Raw genomic sequence first — 17,221 nt, 5'->3', positions numbered from 1 at the left:
AGAGAATTCCATTGTCAGAAGAGCCTGGCGGGCTCCTCTGAGAATCTAAGAAGAGAAAGACAAATGATAGTGTACTACAGATAGCTCATATTCTCTTGTCAGAACCACTTATCTTTTTCAGGAATTTTGTGTTGTTAAATACAGTCATCATTAAAATTTAAATGATATAAACTTACTGTGAAATTAATTTTATTTAAAAACAATACTAATGGATATTCAAAACTCATCACTTCCTAATTACTATACTGCATTTTATTATAATCTATGCTCTTTCTTGAGGTTATTTACATGTCTTAAATTTGTATGGTGGAAATAATAAAAAAAATCTGTTCCTAACTCTGCCTTCACTGACATCATGTTGGTAATGTGAAACTGACCACAGTGGGAGCAGTCACAGTACAGAAATTGGCAAACACGACAATTGTGGGTTCAGTTTCACAGTGAGTCAATTATGAAACTGGCATATCAGTGGGTTGACAAAGTGAATGTCAAGGTCTAACAAGGATGATCTGATCCTAAGTTATTGTGAGGCAACTGAGGATGAAGAAGAGGAAAGTAGTTACAAATTGAACATGGCACCCATGTATGGCAGGATTTCTAAATGTGCTGTGTCTATGGAGTGTATTCTAAATCATGATATTCTGGAATCCCCTCCACCTTCAAAGGGATCATTCCTGGTCTGATCAAAAAGTATTGGCAGGTATGACCTTTGCAAATGACGACCAAGTCTCTCTTCACTTTTTCTAGTATAGAAGAAGCCTCCAATCTCTTCTACCAAATAATGGAAGGGTTTCCCACTATTAGATGATACTGTACATTTGCCCAACTTGGTGGTTTGTGTCTGGATCCAAAATAAATGTTATTTATATGAAAAAATCTGATATTACTTGTACCCCCAAGTATTGTGTAATGATTCATATTTGTTACTGCATGGGGAAAATGCCTTGTTAGTAAAAATTAAGTGTGGTAGTAGGCATATCTCATAGGGATGTTGATTATAAATTGCATTTATTACTAGGTTTCATATAGGCCAAATATTTGAACTATTTATATTGTCATAGAAAAAAACAGGTGTGATTGATGTTTTAAATGTTTGCATCTGATTGCAGAAACTATGCTGCATAGTTATAATTCCCCCTCTATCTCTTGGAGTTTGTGAGACTAAGAAATGATTATACATGTGACATTGGGAGGAGAATTTATGAATTGGTAGAAAGGTCTTACAACCTTTCTCAAGACCCCTCAAATCATGCTACCTTAAAGATACTCTAAGGATGGCTCAGATATTGCAGTTAGTCAAATGCAGCTGAGTTAGTAAAATTAGGGTATTAATGTTACTGGGAATTTGTTGATCCTCACTGATTAGTGACTTAGTCATGAGAAAAACTGCCCTATCCATTGTATCCTAGGGTCTAACCAAGGAAAGAAAACCATTTTACAAACAAGAATAAAAGGAATTAAGTACAGAGAATTGGTTATACCAGTCATGGAAGAGCTGTGAGACCAAACAAGGGATGTGTGACAATCTAGAGATTATCACCAACAGAAGACTACTATTCTCTTAGGCTGGAGGTCAAAGGAAGTAGGTGATATCACCAAGAGTCAAGACAGCATCTATGGTCATCTGGCTGACAGGCTTTTTAGGACCTGGAGTCACAGAGTTGAAGACATTCCTGCCAGAGATGCCAGCGAGATCAAGATAGAGAGAGAGAAAGATTCTGGTTTCTCCCTTCCTCCTGTTCCTCAACTACATATCAAAGATTCTCATTAAATCTAACCATGTTAACAGTGGGTACTTGTATATGTAGCTTCTAGGGGTCAGAAGAGCAAGAAAGGGAGAAGGAATAGATCTGATGGGAAACAGATATGGGAATAATAAAAATAATAATAATTTTAGCAAATCCAAAATATGTATCTATATCTAGATGGATAGATAGATAAACACAGATTCCCCCCAACATCCACTAATGCTATGACAAGGTAAAGAAAAATAATTTTTTTTCCTTACCTAGGTATATTATCTAAATGAGCATTTAATTAGTTACTGAATTAGAAGTTGACACATTCAATTACTATTTAGCTTCCTAAATGAGCACAAGATTGACCAAATATCATGAGAGTCTATTACTGATCCAAGAGACTCTTTTTTCCCAGTATTCTAAAGCTCTCTATCTATTCTCAAACTGTGAGAGGTACTATAAAATAGAAAATCAGATTGATTTGACAGTTAACCCACTCTTTTTCACCTTGCCTTCTTTCAAATATGCGGAGAAAAGTAAAATGGCCAAAAGGAAAGAAGAAGAAGCACAAGTATACTCTACAAACTTGGTGATGGATGATTGAGAGCTGACTCTTTCTCAAGTGCTTTTACTGGCCCACATGTTACCCCTGCATCCCATGAAACAGCTTGATGTAACATGCCAATATTAGTGTCACTTCTTTGCCATATCCTCTTTTCACCATCACAAAAATAAGAGTCCATAAGAAAATACATGTTTCCTAGAGTTACTTCTGTTTTATGCAGATCCTCTTTAGAAAGCTATTCTTAGTATCATATATCTTCAGTATCATAAGCTTAAACTAAGAAAATTACCTTTCCTTCCTTTCTGAACATTATTTCATGAGGAATGAGTCCTATTACTTACAAAGATAGGCAGAATTCTCTCAAAGCAGAAAAGCCATCTATTTTGCTTGCTTTCCACATGCTATCTATGTTCCACAGTTAAGAACTTCAAGCACACAAATTTGTTCTAGAGAACTGGCAACTCAAAAATACAAATAATCTTTATAGTATTAAAGTAACCCTTAAACTCTTTGAAAAATAAACTTGCTTTAAAAGTTAGAGTGCAAAAATATTCAAAACAATTGGCACACCCCCTCCAAAAGATTCTCTAACGTTTAGCAGAACTGAATTCACACTGAATCTGGTTTATGAGTAAAAGACAAGTCAACTTGAAAGCCAATCATAGATGACAATGTTTCTTTTCAATGTGCCTGCTTTGGAGCCAAATTCTGCTGCTGCTGCTGCTGCTGCTGCTAAGTCGCTTCAGTCATGTCCGACTCTGTGCAACCCCATAGACGGCCTCCTACCAGGCTGCTCTGTCCCTGGGATTCTCCAGGCAAGAACACTGGAATGGGTTGCCCTTTCCTTCTCCAATGCATGAAAGTGAAAAGTGAAAGTGAAGTTGCTCAGTCATGTCCGACTCTTAGCGACCCCATGGACTGCAGCCTACCAGGCTCCTCCATCCATGGGATTTTCCAGGCAAGAGTACTGGAGTGGGGTGCCATTGCCTTCTCCATATAATCCTGCTAAACACTCAAAATTTTCCTATTGAGTATTTTGTGATATATTAGAACCAGAAATAAGGGATGTTAGTGCTAGAAGGCCAATCAATGGTCTGTAATTTAATTTACATATTCTTTCTGCACCAGACTCTTTAAGATCATTGAGTTAGCTTAAGAATTTTGAAGCTGTAGAATTCAGGGCAGGACATTACAGTATGCCAATATTACTATTCTTCTGCTCTGACATTCTCCACTGATTGACAGATGAGGGAGAAGGAAGGGCAGTCACCATTAACTGAGAGTAAATGAAACTGGAATATTAAAATTCAGGATTATCTGAGTTGACTGAATTGGCTGGCAGAGTGTTCTCCAGTTAAGAGTGGGGAAAGATTAATTCTGCATATGACACCACTACTGCATTTATACAAGTCTACTGGGACATTTGTTTGCCTTGAATTGTTTTCTTCATTTATTTCAGTCAGACAGTGGTGTTGACTGATTTTTCTTTTTGATGTATGAAATGACTGTTTGACTGAATTTACCATTTAATTTCCACTAATGCATTGTAAAAACAACAGTCAAATTAGATTGGCAGGTATGAAAAAGTCTACCACAGAACTAGACAGAAATATTGCGTTCTATAGGTATGTATGTCATATGCCCTGGGTTTTGGAAAATTTTTCCAATTTCAACTATTTTGCCACATGCTTCAGAGGTGTGGGGCCACTGATTTAATAGTAAAAATAAGATTTGTGAAGTTCATGTAAAAATAATTTTGTGTGAACCTGAGAATCACATAATGGGATCAGAAAAGAACTATTATGAGAAATTTTACTGTTTCTTACTTATCAAGAGGTGTTTCTATGTCAAACTTTTGAGCCTTCTTCTAGAAAATGTTTAGGAACAAAAGATTTGAATATATTCATAGCAAGTCCTTATTTATAATTTCATTTTCCCAATAATTATGGTTACTAAGATAGGCCATTTCCCATGTCCTGTCTCATGATTCTAAGCTCCTATTGAACATCTGGAAATTGGTGACATGAGTAGGAAAGTAAAGCAATTTTTGAGATTGTTATTGAGTAATGCTGATTTTATAATGAGTGCTTCCTTACATAGTTGACTAATTTATCATGGTGCAGATGGCTGGTTACTACTCTTAGAAATGAAAAAGGTCTTAAGAAATTTTCCGTATTCCATTCACCAATCTGTGTTCTTCTTCAAAGCAAAATTAATTCCTTGAAAATTAACATATTAGCTTAATTATAATTTTTAATTTTAAAATTAACTGTGAGAATGGGAATTTGGGGTAGGAAAAAGTGATGCAAGATGTGACAAAATAAAATAAATCAAAGAATTCATAGAAAGATAAAACAGAATTTTTCAATAGTAGGTAAGGACTTCTGCTTCCAACTATATCAGTTTACCTTAGGAAAACACACTAGAAAGTCAGATAAATCATAAGCAACATTTGACTGTGAGCACTATAAAGCTAATGAGGTAGTCATGACATAGAAAAGTAAAATAGAAAAGAAACTTACTGAAGTAATAACAGTATTCTGCACATGCTTTTCTAGCCCAGTCATTTAGAAACTATTGATGAAAATCAAAAGTCTGAGAATCCAAATGTGACTCCTAAGAGACAGAAAAGCCAGTGGATCTTAGGACAATGTCATAGGACTGAGGAGAGAGCAAAGTTGGAATTTAGAAATAACAAGGCAGCTAGAATTTTAAGGATCAAAATCCCAGAGGCAGGAAAAGTTCAGAGACTTGAGCTCAATTCAGCAACAGTGGTCCCTTGATGTATCACATTTTCCATGTAGGTAGACAAGGCAAGATGCTAAGAAGTCAAACAAAAGCTAACTGAAGTCAAAGCAAAGACTTAGAAGTCTTATAATGCTGAGGAGATAAAACTGAGGTTCAGATCCCACCAAAGAATAGTGGCCCAGTGGAAAGCTAATGATGTGAATTAGGACACTGGAGGTTTCTATATGTATGTGTCTCTGTGTCCATGTGAACGTGTGTTAGGAAGGTTGATGAAACAGTTACATTGAAGGAAACATCTATAAAGAAGGAAAATGAGTATGATGTTTGTGCAATGACTGAAGATCAATGAGGTGATCTTTCCTTCTGCTCCTTACTTGGGAGTAGGAAGTTCTCTCTTGAAAAAAGTACAGTTGACCATTGAACAATGCAGGAGCTAGAGACACTGACTCCATATGCAGTCAAAAATTCACATATCACTTTATAGGCGGCCCTTCCTATCTATGGTTCTGCATCTGAGGATTCAACCAACCAGAGATTATATACTGCTTCAGTTATTGGAAAAAAATCCATATATAAGTGGGTCTGTGCAGTCTAAATCCAGGTTGTTCAAAGGTCAACTGTAATGTCATTCAGATTCTCTACAACTTGTCATATCCCAAGTCTGGTATTCATTGAAGAACCACCAAGACTACCAAGAAAAGGAGAATTAGAATAAAAAACAGAATCAGAATCATGGATGATCTAAATATTAAAGTTCAAATTTATTTTAATAAATATTACCAAGTTCAGGAAAATAGATGACAAGGTAGAGAATTTAACTAGACAACTAGAAACTGATGGAAGCGGAATTGATAGAATTCAAAATTATACTAAAATTAAAACTCAGTAGTGGACTGACACAGGTGAAGAAAGATAAATAAACTGGAAGATAGAGTAACAGTAAAAATATTAAGGCTAAACATGGAAAACAAAAAGGATAAAAAAGTACAGAAAAGAGCATTTGAAACATATGGGCCACAGTAAACATTTTAATCATATGCTTAAATTGGAGTCCAAAGGGAAAAGGAGAGAGAGATTGGGGTGAAAACAATATTTAGAAATAATAGCTGAGAGTTCTCAAAACTAAAAAGAATACATCAAACCATAAATTCAATAAGCACTAAAAAATGCAACAAGAGTAAATATAAAGAAACCATATCTAACACCACCACAGTACAGTTCACAAATAGCAAAGAAAAACAGAACATCTTAGAAGTAACCAGAGGAAAAACAACAACAGTTGACCTTTGAACAATGCAGGAGATTGATTACAGCTTACGTCTCAACAAAAATGATTAATTCTAGAAAATAATGGAAAGTGCTAAAGAAAATAACTGCCCATTGAGAATTCTAGAGGCAGAGAAAATGTTTGGAAGATGAAATAGGGGAATCTTCGAACAAACAAAATTTAGAGAATATGTTCTCATCAGAACCAACTGAATTAAATTATAAAGAGAGACCTGCAGGCAGAAGGAAAATTATCATAGATGAAAATAAGGACTTTACAAAGGAATTAAATATAACAGAAAGGATAAATAAGTGAATAAATCTAAATAAAATCTAACTGCACATAGAGTAATAATGAAATACATAAAAAATTAGAATGCATTAAAACAAAAGAAGGAGGGAAAAGTAATAAAATAAATTTAAGGTCTCAGCATTGCTTGAAAAGCAGTAAAAGAGCTAATAAGTCATGGTGCATGTGTAATTGCTACTTATATAAACATTGTGAGCTAATAAAGGGAAAATGGAGTTTGATGAATTTAGAAGGAAGAGCCAAAGGAACATAAAAAGGTAGGACAAGTAGAAAACAAGGAGTAAATGGTCTATAATAAGATACATTAACTGTAAATATTCAAATTAAAGGGTAAAGATTTTTTGAAACAAACAAAAATCTTAATTCTATGCCCCTTACAAGAGACCATAGTCCAACTGCAAGTTAAATGATGCAAAAAATTATGTCATAAAAACAATAAGCAAAATTGGAAAAAAATTAATGTGAGATTTGAAAGCAAAAAGTATCACTGGAGATAAGGCAGGATAATAAAACCAACCATTACTTTACAAGGAACATGTCATAAAACTAAACTTCAATGCAATATATGAAGGGAAATTCTAAAAACTAACTAGAAATAAAATCTAAATTACCTAGATCAGTAATTCAGAACAACAACAAATCAGTAAACTACAGAAAATCTGAATACCACCGTTAAACTCTTTGGCCTATACACCCTGAGGAAACCAGAATTGAAAGAGACATATGTACCCCAACAATCACTGCAGCACTATTTATAGAGCTAGACATGGAAGCAACCTAGATGTCCATCAGTAGATGAATGGATAAGGAAGTTGTGCTATACACACAATGAAAAATTACTCAGCTATAAAAGGAATGTATCTGAGTCAGTTCTAATGAGGTGGATGAACCTGGAGCCTATTATACAGAGTGAAGTAAGCCAGAAAGAGAAATACAAATACTGTATATTAACACATATATATACAACTTAGAAAGATGGTACCAACAATCCTGCATGCATGGCAGCAAAGAAGACACAGATGTAAAGAACAGACTTTTGGACTCAGGGGGAAAAGATGAGGGTGGGATTATTTGAGAGAATAGCATTGAAACATGTACATTACTATATGTAAAATAAATGACCCGTGCAAATTTGATGCATGAACCAGGGCACGCAAAGTCGGTGCTCTGGGAAAACCCAAAGGGATATGGTGGGGTGGGAAATGGGAAAGGAGGTTCAGGATTGGGGGGGGACACATGTATACCTGTAGCCATTTCATGTTGATGTATGGCAAAAATGATCACAATATTCTTAATGCAATTATCCCCCAATTAAATTAACTGAAAAAATCTTTGGCCTAAATTTGCATAAAACACTGCATCAAGAACTAAATGCACATTTATACACAAATTTTGAGGTGTATAGGACACTTTTTTAAGTTGACTGTATGCTGGTTATAAAACAAGACGCAGAAGAATCAAGAAATTTAAAAATATATAACCAATATTTTATCAAATATTTGGACATTAAAAACATACTTCTGGACTTCCATGGTGGTCCAGTGTCTAAGACTCCATACTCCAAATGCAGGGAGCCTGAATTCTATCCCTAGTCAGGGAACTGGATCCCACAAACAAAGAGTTTGATTGCCACAACTAAACAACTTTGCATGCTACAACGAAGATGGAAGATCCTGAAAGCCACAACTAAAACCTGGTGCAGCTGAATAAACAAATTAAAAAAAAAAAATACTTCTGATAAACATGTAGGTCAAAGATAAAGTCATAATAGGAATTAGAATTTTATTAATTGAATGATAATGAAACACTCACCTAGAGCCGGACATCTTGGAATGTGAAGTCAGGTGGGCCTTAGGAAGCATCACTACGAACAAAGCTAGTGGAGGTGATGGAGTTCCAGTTGAGCCATTTCAAATCCTGATGATGCTGTGAAAGTGCTGCACTCAATATGTCAGCAACTTTGGAAAACTCAGCAGTGGCCACAGGACAGGAAAAGGTCAGTTTTCATTCCAATTCCAAAGAAAAGCAATGCCAAAGAATGCTCAAACTACTGCACAATTGCACTCATCTCACACGCTAGTAAAGTAATGCTCAAAATTCTCCAAGCCAGGCTTCAGCAATACATGAACCGTGAACTACCTGATGTTCAAGCTGGTTTTAGAAAAGGCAGAGGAACCAGAGATCAAATTGCCAACATCTGCTGGATCATTGAAAAACAAAGAGAGTTCCAGAAAAACATCTATTTCTGCTTTATTGACTATGCCAAAGCCTTTGACTGTGTGGGTCACAACAAACTGGAAAATTCTGAAAGAGATGGGAATACCAGAGCACCTGATCTGCCTCTTGAGAAACCTATATGCAGGTCAGGAAGCAACAGTTAGAACTGGACATGGAACAACAGACTGGTTTCAAATAGGAAAAGGAGTACGTCAAGGCTGTATATTGTCACCCTGCTTATTTAACTTCTATGCAGAGTACATCATGAGAAACGCTGGACTGGAAGAAGCACAAGCTGGAATCAAGATTGCTGGGAGAAATATCAATAACCCCAGATATGTAGATGACACCACCCTTATGGCAGAAAGTGAAGAGGAACTAAAGAGCCTCTTGATGAAAGTGAAAGAGGAGAGTGAAAAAGTTGGCTTAAAGCTCAACATTCAGAAAACGAAGACCATGGCATTTGGTCCCATCACTTCATAGCAAATAGATGGGAAAACAATAGAAACAATGGCTGACTTTATTTTTCTGGGCTCCAAAATCACTGCAGATGGTGATTGCGGCCATGAAATTAAAAGATGCTTACTCCTTGGAAGGAAAGTTATGACTAACCTAGATAGCATATTAAAAAGCAGAGACATTACTTTCTCAACAATGGTCTGTCTAGCAAGGCTATGGTTTTTCCAGCGGTCATGTATGGATGTGAGAGTTGGAATATAAAGAAAGCTGAGCACAGAAGAATTGATGCTTTTGAACTGTGGTGTTGGAGAAGACTCTTGAGAGTCCCTTGGACTGCAAGGAGATCCAACCAGTCCATCCTAAAGGAGATCAGTCCTAGATGTTCATTGGTAGGACTGATGTTGAAGCTGAAACTCCAATACTTTGGCCACCTGATGCGAAGAGCTGACTCATTTGAAAAGACCCTGAAGCTGGGAAAGATTGAGGGCAGGAGGAGAAGGGGACGATGAAGGATGAGATGGTTGGATGGCATCACTGACTCAGTGGACATGGGTTTTGAGTAGACTCTGGGAGTTGGTGATAGACAGGGAGGCCTGGTGTGCTGCAGTTCATGGGGTCACAAAGAGTTGGACGTGACTTAGTGACTGAACTGAATGAAAATATACTGTAGCAAAACCTGTGGGTTGCACAGAAAGCTGTGGTCACATAGATGCTTCATTATTAGAATTATATAATATATGTAATCATATATATATGTGTGTGTGTGTGTAAATGATGAAAGAATAAAACTTCTAAAAGATACCCTATTACCTTGAGGTAGACAACTACTGAACTATACCTAATGGTGGAGGCAGGGCAGACTTAAGAACTTCAGGAGACCAGCAGAAGGCAGCATTTGGAAACAGGAGTAGCTTCCAAATGAGGCTGTTTGATAACGCAGTGAAGGCCAATGTCAGAATCAGTCTCCAGGAAAGAGCATTTAATGTATAAAGTGGTAGAGAAACTAAAATATATTTAAGATTTGACACTCTAATTCCTTTTAAGGATGATTTATGTTGCTAGGGAAAAAATAAGAAGTACTTGATGTAAAAGGTGAATAAGTTTATTTTTTCCAGGAGAATCTTGGTACCAGGACTACAGAATGAAGAACTTGGGAGTCCCCTGGCTAACCTAGCAGAGAGAAAATGAAAACAGAGATGAGAGAGAGAAATAGCAGGATATTTGTGCAGTTTGGCGCTGCTGCACACCAAAGCCTAGGTATGCCCTCCAAATCTTAAATAAATGCCACTATGTTCAGAGCTAACCCTGAGACAGTGATTAATGTCCAAGAGATTAACAGGGACAACTCTTGGAATCAACAATGTATGGAAGAAAAAGGACATCAGATTGGGCAAGGGTAGAAGTAAAGCTGTGTTGCAGCCTCAGGAAACCTCAGGTGACCCTTTGAGGGAGAGTTCTTAAAATGAGATGACCCCTTCAGGAGAATGTCCCACTTCAGTAGGATGTCTTAACCTTTATATTCTTACACTTGTCATTGGATGAAGGGCGTTGTAGGAAGGGGTGATGCGACCCTGGGCTAAGTGGCTCCCTCTAGCTGAGACTGGCTGCCTGCAGCATTTCCAGGGCTGGGGTAAAAGCACTAGAATCTGAAAATGGATCAAGTTTCCCTGTCTGGGGTGCCAAAGTACAAAATACAGGCAGGGTATATTACAAATAGTTCTTTAGCCTGGAGAAGAGGTCTTGAAGCTGTGAGCCACTCACTGGGAACCAGCAGGACATGAAGGATTCTTGAATAGGTCTGAAGCTACTAGAAGGCCTTTCAGGAGTTCAATCCCATAATAAATACTGTACCTTCAGTGTAACTTTGCCCTCTCTGCCAGTCTTCCTCAATTCCCATGCGGGATCTTTTGGAATTAGACTTGGTTTTCCTAGAGGTTGAGTTGGAGACTTCCGTGAAGTCTGCTTTCCATCTACTGGCTTTGATTTCTTGCTCTCTCTGCTCCAAGATAGTCTCTTCAAACTTCCTTTTCCATTTCTGGCAATAATAGCCCTCTCAAGACTAACTAACACTTTTCTGGGGCAAAAGGAAGAGAATTAATAAGGATAACTTATATTTCTAGGAGGGAAGTTACCATATTCCTTCACAGTATTCATCTCCTTGATTATTTAACTTTTACTCTAGATTACTAATGGGTATTTCTGCTCCCCTACCTTCAACCCAAGGAGGTTTTAGAACATTGTCCTATCTCAGCATCAAGTCTCTCTCCATCCTCCCTCTCTCTCTTTCCTTACCCACCTTTGTCCACAGATTCATAGGCTTTCTGGACCTCTGAGGAAGATAAGCACTTCATAGAATCTCTGCTATAGGACCAAACATATTGAAATGACTTTTTATGAAGATATTGAAGCAATAGAAAAAGAATACATGAGGATTGTTTCTCCTGAGGGTTCAATTATTTAGAGGGCCTTTATCAAACTTTGATTGATAAATCTAACCTTTCCTTTCTTGACAACAGTTGATCACACTGTGATGAAAACAAGTTAGAAAATGGAAAAATAATATTTGGATTTCAATGAAATAATAAAAATGCAGGGACTATCTTTGACTTTTGCAAAGTGAGAAAAGAGTTCACGTTTCGACTATGTGGTGGCAGAAGTCCCTTTTAAAACAGGGCCAGTCTGCACGATGCATTTAAAAATCAACCTTTTCAAATATAGCCGTAACACCCACAAGATTTTTTCATTTCTTGGGGTCAGATAAACCAAACTTCAGAGTGTGCCTTGTATATTAAAATGATAAACATAATCTGGAAGCACAGCAATGGCTAAAAATATGGAGCTGGCAGCTTTTCATTAAAATTGAAATAGTTGTCTGTTTTTAATTCATTGCATAAAATTTTAAATGTCCAAATTCAGTCAGGTAGGTCTTCCTAATGATCATGAGCTTCAATCCTGCTAACAACTAAGCCTGCACTGTTAAACTCTACCTTATCTGTTCCAGAAACTTCCTGGGTTTCTTTAATGTCTCTGTTACTACTTCCTTTGTGTCATTCTGTGTTTCTTTAAAAGCATAGCTGTGTGACCTCTGAAAGTTTTATTACTTCCTTGAGACTTGGTTGCCTCCTCTGTGAATATCTGGGTATCTATTTAGTATTGCTCAACAGAATTTTCTATGATAATGAAAATGTTCTGTATCTGTACTATCCAATGCAGTATTTACTAGCCACATGTAGCTAATAAACATCTTTGAAATATGGCAAATCTAATTGAGAAACTGCATTTTTAATTTTAAAATTTGTTTAAATACAAATAACCTCATGTAGTTAGCATCTCCTGACAGTATAAATCTATGTAATATTTTAAGGATATTCTCACTCTAAAACTCTACCATTTGTTAGCTCAACCTAAATATTTTTGCCCTTTGACAAGCAGAAAATAATTTATGCTTCCCTTGAAATTATTTTTCAAGACCTTTGTCAGTTTGGGGACATTATATTCTTAAAATTGACTTTGCTTTATGAAACTTTAATAATGTTGAAGTTTCCTGCCCTCGGAAGCACCTTTGTTATTATGGGAAATATTGTGGATGAACAAGGACCATTTCAAGAGATCATGGAGGAAAAAACTCCTTCTGGACTTAATTTCATTATGAGGATGCTCAGAATGTCAAAATACTAAATTGCTTATAGTAAGAATCATACATTTTTTACACTATTTTCTGCATGTAGCTGGAAAATGTTTAAAATATTTTAAAATAACTGCACATCTATTTTTGAAGCTGATTTGACTATTCAAGGCTTGCTAGCACTTTATCCCAGAGAAGGCAATGGCAACCCACTCCAGTACTCTTGCCTGGAAAACCCCATGGACGGAGGAGCCTGGAAGGCTGCAGTCCATGGGGTTGCTAAGAGTCAGACACGACTGAGCGACTTCACTTTCACTTTTCACTTTCATGCATTGGAGAAGGAAATGGCAACCCACTCCAGTGTTCTTGCCTGGAGAATCCCAGGGACAGGGGAGCCTGGTGGGCTGCCGTCTCTGGGGTCGCACAGAGTCGGATATGACTGAAGCGACTTAGCAGCAACAGCATTTTATCCATCTCACTATTTCACTCAGTAAACCAATGCAGTTGTTACATATGTGTCTGTATTCCCTTCTAGATTATGTGTTTATGAAGTTAGAAACTATATTTATGTCACAGTCCCTATGTATACAGCACAATATTCATCGCTAATTCAGATCATGTTTTAAGATGAGACAAAATTTAACATTTTTATTGTAGTCATAAACATTTAGCAAACCAACCAGAAAATAAAAAGAATTTTTTTAATTGGCCAAGAACAAAAAAGACAAATACTTAGTGCAAATCCATATCTCTAATAACTACCACTGGAATTAGAACACACACAGGCTAAAATTATTTTAAAATATTTTATCAAAGACTTTGAGGTTGTACCTAAAAAGGTTATATCAAAAGTGAACATAATCATGTTGTCTGACCAGCGTGGATCACACATTCAAAGTAAGTGTGTATTATATATAAAACAATAAGAACCCACTGTATAGCACAGGGAACTTACTCAATACTTTGTAATAAACTGTAATGGAAAAGAATACATACACACACACACACATAACTGAATTACTGAATTACTTACCTGTACACCTGACACCCAACATTGTAAATCAACTACACTTCAATTTTTTTTTAAGTGTAAAAGGTAGTATAGCTTCAAAAATTTACCTCTGATATCCAGTGAACTAACTGAAACAACAGAAGCTACAACTTTCTTGGAGACAGGACATGGCCAGCAAACTGGGCTGTTACATTCGGTAACAGTCATACCTGTGCAAAAATATACAGACTCATTAATACATAGGAATTCTTCATTTTTCTGGCATTATTAGTCAATGAGGTATGCATATTAGAATTTTTTAAATGACAAATTTAAGAAGAGTATTTTAACCTTCACTCATTAATTTTTTCTAAAATTAAGAAATGTATTCATCAGTGTATTTAATGTTTCCTTGATAACTTGGGGTCATCAGTTCAATCAACGTTTGCATGAATAATACAAATGGAAGCAAGACAAGCACTCATACTGAAATTGAAGATGACATGATATTCTATCAACTGGAATAACTGATGAAGGAGTAAGAAAAAAACAAAAATGAAAACAAACCATGATCAAGAAACAGTCAAGTTCTGACTTCTTCTATTTAGTTTCAAAAAGTGAATTGAAAGTGCTCAGTTGTGTCCCACTCTTTGTGACCCCATGGACTGTAGCCCACCAGGCTCCTCTGTCCATGGAATTCTCCAGGCCAGAATACTGGAGTGGGTAGCTGTTCCCTTCTCCAGGGGATCTTTCCAACCCAGGAATCGAACCCAGGCCTTCTGCATTGCAGGTGGATTCTTTACTGCCTGAACAACCAGGGAAGCCATTTCAAAAAGAGATATCACAAATCCCAGTGGTATCTCCAACATTATTAGCTGTCTTTATCCCTTGTTTCCATTTTCCTTTCCCTTTTCTTCTACCCTAGAGGGGTTCCAGGAAATGTTTATAGCTGCTCTCAAGACAAATTCTAATACCTGCTTCTTCTCAAAACTTCACAGTATGTCCAGGAGATAAATAGTGTGGAGGTCAAATACAATTCATCACAGGGAGATCTGTTGTGAAAATAAAATCAGAAACTAGCTTCTAAGCATGCAAAGATAAGAGTATGGTGTCAGGCACTAATTTCCTTCCAAATTCCTCTCCATTTCTAAAAGATGTTTTTATTTACCAAGATCCCTTTTTATTGGTTCCCTCTTCCAGACTGCCCCACTTCACCCACCCATCCTCACACTAAAAATACATTCACATTCTTTTTGATTCCAGTTATTTGCTCATTAAGTAATCATAGGACTGTTGAATTAAATACAGAGTAAAATTAAAATACTGGAATCATTTGGAAGGTTTAAGTGCCTCCACCAATACATACTGGGTGTGGAATTCAAGAGGCTGCACTTGACTTGGCCTTGTCCAAGTTCTTCCTCAAGAAGTATGAAAGATAAACCTAAACTCAGAGTTAATCAGATTGTCCTGCTTTCTCAGGTGGACTAGAATTCACTGCTTATTCCACCCACTCTGAGGTCAGTGGCACTTTTCGGAGATGGGATGGACTCCTCTGCCCACTGCAAAGGCTCAGTTCCCCCTGGGCCCACTCTCTGTCTGAAATCCCACACTGAGGCCAGATGCCAGCCTTCCCGGAACATTAGTGGTCTCCTTTCAGTGTTTGAACTGCCCAGACTGAGTCCCCATAGACTCTTTCTCAGCTTGAAACCTGATCTTCAACCTCTTTACCTGACCTGGATGGTCACTTCCTACTCTAGGCTTCAGCTGCTTTAGCTGTAAAATGATATATCTGTTCTTAATTCTAAAGTCTTCTTTCTAAAGCTCTAGAATGTGGTGACTCCATAAAAGCATTGTTCTCTGCTGGTTTCAACTTTGTAGAGAATTAAAACCACAATTACTCTAAAAGACAGTGAGTTATACTTGATAAGGAAAGTGTGACTTTATAGTTAGATTTATAGGGATGAAAGATGATTTACTATGTTTTAAGGTACTCATGATCCATTCTCATTAGACTTGGGAAAGGGGAAGGGAGTGAGTAAAATACTAAATGATTCTGACAAATTAAGTTAGCCACGGTGTATCTAATTAGTTACAACTTGAATAAGTCACACATATCCAATTCAAGTTTTCTTTTATTTTTCTAAGAAGGGATCCCAGTAAACAGAGTCCCATGTTCAGTAAACTCACATTCAGTGGTTTAGTCTTAAAAAATACTTACATTGCTAGAAGAAGAAATACTGCCCATCAGTCCTAATTGATGTTTAGCTATCAAATGCATTTGAAATAAATTTATTACTTTGGCTGATCTCTGTTTAATACATTCCGAAAGGGGAAAGAAGCATACAAAAATTTATGGACTCTCTGTCTTCTACACTAAAGTGTGTGATAAATTACATATTATTTGGCCATGAAATTAACAAGCCAGAGAAACCACACCATTAGCAAGGTATATAGTGGTAAGCAGCAGGCAATGATATTGATGTAAAACAAAATAGAGTGTGTATGTTGGCATAGCTGCCAATAAAGTAATCATTATATGCATGCATATGCATCTATGATCGGTAAGCTCTTTGAGGGTATTTCCTATGAATTCTATATACCTGTCAGGATATAGCCCAGTTTCTAGGGCTGAGAAAGGGTTATTATAATAAACTCAGACCTTCCCTCAATATAGAATTTGGCCAACATGTATTCTGAACATCAAAATTTCACACTGCTTTCAATGTTCCTACACTAGCTGCCACCTCAACAAATGCAAGATAAAGTATAATGGATTATAAGAAGCTAGAAACAAAAAAATGAAAGCGAGAAAAGTAGGAAACAACATGGGTATAGAGTACTTCAACATTTATGTAAAGAGAGGACCCCAAACTAACCAGAGGTTACCCTAAACTATTAGCATACACTCTAGAAACTTGAGTAAACTCCAGGAGTTGGTGATGGACAGGGAGGCCAGGCATGCTGCTGTCCATGGGGTCGCAAGGAGTCAGACACGACTGTGCAGCTGAACTGAACTGAGTAGAAACTTGAATGAAAAACAATACAAGGGAAACTCAGAAAGACTGTTTTTTCACTTTACTGCATATGCATGCCCATCTTAAATAATTTATATGTTTATATTTAACAAGAAAGCACTGTTGTGCAAAAAATATTTGGGTTCTATCAGAAAGCATGTAAGGGTTAGGCAACTCAGCCTTCGGGTGAATAACTGTATCTTTCAGGTTGTGAGCATTTGAATTTTCCAGAAATATTACCCCAAAGTTGAAAACTAAAAGAGTAGGAGGACAGTATCCTTTAGAAG

The 17,221-nt window shown here is 36.8% G+C and overlaps 1 long non-coding RNA gene across 1 annotated transcript in view; it reads right to left on the bottom strand.

Moving 5' to 3' along the window:
* The window catches only part of LOC133253419 (uncharacterized), an 87,645-nt gene extending 71,957 nt beyond the window's left edge, over positions 1-15,688 (bottom strand). The window contains exons 1-2 of the long non-coding RNA XR_009738298.1: positions 14,895-15,688; positions 14,049-14,150 (exon numbers count right to left, since the gene is read on the bottom strand). This is a non-coding gene — a long non-coding RNA (uncharacterized LOC133253419). The remainder of the gene's footprint in view (positions 1-14,048; positions 14,151-14,894) is intronic.
* Between the last annotated feature and the right edge of the window lie 1,533 nt (positions 15,689-17,221).

This window comes from Bos javanicus, chromosome 8 (genome assembly GCF_032452875.1).
Source record: "Bos javanicus breed banteng chromosome 8, ARS-OSU_banteng_1.0, whole genome shotgun sequence".
In the NCBI taxonomy this organism is placed as follows: Eukaryota; Metazoa; Chordata; class Mammalia; order Artiodactyla; family Bovidae; genus Bos; species Bos javanicus.
The sequence above is the reverse complement of the archived record's forward strand: the minus strand, read 5'-3'. Positions and strand labels throughout refer to the sequence as shown.